We start from the raw sequence: 4,378 nt of genomic DNA, 5'->3' as shown, positions 1-4,378 counted from the left end.
TAATTATGCATGCAATGAACAAAGTGTAATGTGATGTTTAAATGAGCTAAAATGCTATTTAATGTTGAGAATGCAATCTTATGTATTCAGTGATTATATAACGTATTAGGATAATGAATTCCCAAGTAATATTCAGTTTAACCATAATTTCACAAATTGACACCACGATGAAATTTTGAAGAATTAATGCTCCTAAATCTATCCAACACTCTTTTTCGAGCAGCGTTGAACCTATTCTCATATACCACCAGTGTATATTTTTATGATGGCTACAAATATACAAGAATGCAATGGTTTGTTGAGCACTTAGAGATTCACGCAAGATATAGCGATATATCTCTATCCCTTATCGGATCCTACGATGATTTATGTCGTGTCGAACCTATTTCTCTTCTCTAAAATGCAAGAAACAAGTCACCAAACTCACACAATTATGGGCCCTTAATTGCAGAAGAAATTAAATGTATATAAACTATTCAAAATAATCAAACGTGGTTTAATGTCAAAAATATGAAATAAGGAATTAAAGATCACATTACAAGGTTCATCGATCTCCTAGTACATAAATTTCTAGCCTAACATGGAGAAATTAACAACATACATGATATTTGAAAGAAATAACATCACCAGATCAATAAATCGAGTGAAATTCCGTCGATCTCCATGAAATCCTTCGTTGTTGTGACTCAAAATTTACTCTAAGAGGTTTTTTTTCCTCCCAATGCATTCCCCCTCTAATTTGACGACCCTAAAGTTTTTTTTATTTTTATTTTTTTATCTGTGCCACGAGTTATTTCCATAAGAATTTTAATCAAATGAGGAAATCAGATTTTTCCCGCCGAGTTTGTACTATGCGACTACATAGTACAATTCAATACGACTGCATAGTTCAATTGATTTTGGCCCTGAAAATCGCTGAATATAGGCATGCGACTGCATGGAGCTTTATAATATGCGACTGCATAGTATTGAAAACTTTCCAAAAGTTGCAATTTAGTCCCAGAACTCCAGTTTCTCTTTTTTTAACCTCTATTTTCATTTCTTCATCTTCAAATACTCCATGTTCTCACCAAATTGATTTTTTAACTCTTTCACATCCTTGTTTATGCTTTCTAGTCATCTTTTGGCTGTTTGCATTTTGGTCCTTGAACTTTGATTTTCTTCCATTTTCTCCCCTTTTCTCATATTTTCTATTGAATTCCATCATATCCATCAAGATTGTCCTACAAAACAAGATTTAATAGAATTAAGACATATTTCACTATATTTATCAAAAAATAGTCATGTTTTGTGGCTCGAATAAGTGTGTAAAAATACACTAATCACTGACCTAGTACCAAGCTGCTCATTCTGATTGCATAACATATTATTTGATCTAAATAGCAACCCAAACTTGTTATATACTTTTATTACCAAAAATGAAGCAATTTTGAGGTCTAAACGTGTTGCACATTTAACTGGCAGAAATTTTTTAAGTGAAATTCTTTAGAGGTTGAAAAAAGATGCAAACACAAATGAGTCACGCACCAAACTGCAGAAAGTACGAGTCCAACATGACTTATGCACAATTAACGGGAAAAAAAGGCGGCTATTATACCATCCATAATTGTACTTTTGTTAAACATCGACGAACATAATATTTAATAATGAGTTAATGGACAATGTGTTGTTGGTCCCATATCTACATTGGAAGTAATAAATTCAAGATTAAAATGAAAAAAAGAAAACTTAGTGGAAATAAATCGAAAAACCCGGTGTATAAAGATATAACTTGGCCTATGAGTTCCTTGGAGAAGGGCTCTCTGCTCAGTTGTGTTCAATAACAATGCAGCTCTTCTGCTTTAAATTGTTTCCCTTTTTGGTATTGCTATGTGTTTCTGTTTCATTTCTTGTTTATATTGGGGAATCAGTGATGATGATGATGATATTATTATTATTATTATTATTATTATTATTATTATTATTATTATTATTATAGCACATTTTGTATTTGGAGATTCCATAGTTGATACTGGTAACAACAACTACAACACAATATCTAAAGCCAATTATCCTCGACATGGACAAGATCTTATGGGAGGAAGCCAACCGGAGGACTAGTACAAATTGCGGTCATGTAGAATTTGGCTTACCACTACTTGGATGTGTTCCATCACAAAGAACTTAAGAGGAGGTGTAACAAGAAAATGTGTAGATTCTTATAATAAAGAGTCACAGTTATTCAACAAGAAGCTTTCAGATGGGTTGAACTCGATTAACAGAACTCCACGAAGCACGGATGATATACCTCAATATTTACTCTTTTCCACTTGATCTCTTCCACAACCCGAAAAAATATTTATAAAGTCCAGTTTTTTCCATCAAGAAATGTTTAGAAGAATATCGAGGTTTGTTGCAAAATAAAGAAAAGAACGTCCATTAGATGGGGCAAGTCAAGATATCAATTTTATCGAAGATCTAAAGGCTGGTAATTAACCAAAAAAAAAAAAAAAAAAAAAACACTATATTTAAGTAAAGATTTCGCCTCTGCATTGTACTGTATCATGAATAAAGCCAACAGCTTTTTAGTAATTTAGCTACTTCCCTACTTGTCGGCTTTATCGAGCATTAAGTATTTTTTGCTGCTAGCACTCTTGCGATAATAATAGCTTCTACTTACTTTTATGCAAATTTATTTAAAATCCCTAACAACTACAAAACTTTTCGCTTAAAAGTCTTCTCTTCATGTCAATTGCCTAATTTACTTTTAATAAAAAGGATATTTCTCTCTCCGTTCCCCCTTTTCTCCGCTCCCTCCCACATAAAGTCTCAACGTAATTCTCATTTCTTATTTAAGGCGTGTTTGAGCCCTATTTTTATGTTGAATGGGTTTGTAATATTGAGTTTTTGGAGAATGCGTGGTTAAAAAGTAGAGAAAATTATTGAGAGAATGTGATGGAAAATGAGTTTGAAGAAAAATGAGCTTTTATAGAACGAGTTTCGAACATGGACTAAGTAAACCAACATTTCATACATCATTCATTCTTAAGCGAATCTCGGGTGTTGTGGCGCAGGAATAATATAAGTATTACTTCTCTGCAAATATGCTTATTCAAACGTATCAGAGTATGTTTTCTGGGACAGTTTCCATTTCACCAAAAAAGCATACAGGGGCTTATAACACATCAGATCCTCAAGCAACACATAAAGAATTTCTTCTGAGAAAACCCATTCTGCTATTCAATAACTACCAAAATGCTCATTTTGTTAGCCTAACTTATCATCTGATATAATTAGCAACCCAAATTTGAATTTGATAACAAAAATAGAAGCAATTTGAGGTTCATATATATTGTAAAGAGTATATTTAACTGGCAGAAATTTTTAAAGTAAAATTCTTTAAAGGTTGCCAACACACGCGATTTATGCACTTGACAGTAGAAAGTACGAGGCCAACATGACATACGTGCAATTAAAAGGGAAAAAAAACAACTATTAGATCGTCCATAATTGTACGGTACTTTGTTAATGAGAGAACATAATGGACCATGTGTGGTTGGTCCCTTATCTACACTGGAAATAATGAAATCAAGAAAGAGAAAGTAAAATTTAAGTGTATATAAAGTTGAAAATGCAGGTGCATAATGATACAACTTAGCCTACAAGTTTCTTGGAGAAGGGCTCTGCTCGGTAGTGTTCAATAACAATGCAGTTCTTCTGCTTAAAACTATTTCCCTTTTTCATACGGTTAAATGTTTCTCTTTTATTTCTTGTTTGTATTGGTGAATCCGTGATAACACTACCAAAAAATAGCACAATTCCAGCACTTTTTGTATTTGGAGATTCCGTAGTTGATACTGGTAACAACAACTTCCTCCTCACAACGGCTAACGCTAATCATCCTCCATATGGACAAGATTTTATGGGAGGAAAGCCAACCGGAAGATTTTCCAATGGAAAAGTCCCCCCCGACTTTATAGGTAATATGCATCTTTCTTTCTTGGGAATCTAGTTGCTTTAAATCTTCTAGTAGATCTAGCTATTAGTCCCCTTTTGAGTCAGTTGTGAGCAAGGAGGGATTTGAATCCGTGACACCATGGTTCATAGCCACATATTATAATCCACTGAATCTATTCATGGAAATATCAAGAGAATGGAGCTATTCCATTTTCCAGCCATGCTTGCGCTTGCGCTTGCACATGCACTTGTGCATGACTCTGTTTGAAGTGCTTTCTCCTCAATGCTAACCTAAGTTTCGTTGGCGCTTTATTTCAGCTGAAGAATTTGGAATTAAAGCTCTTCTGCCTGCATACCTCGACCTGTCACTGCAAGCTCAAGATCTTGTAACAGGCGTAAATTTTGCTTCTGGGGGCGCAGGATATGATCCTTTAACATCTAA

The sequence above is a fragment of the Olea europaea genome, unplaced genomic scaffold (genome assembly GCF_002742605.1).
Source record: "Olea europaea var. sylvestris unplaced genomic scaffold, O_europaea_v1 scaffold2242, whole genome shotgun sequence".
Classification (NCBI taxonomy): domain Eukaryota; kingdom Viridiplantae; phylum Streptophyta; class Magnoliopsida; order Lamiales; family Oleaceae; genus Olea; species Olea europaea.
Note: the sequence above shows the minus strand (reverse complement) of the source record.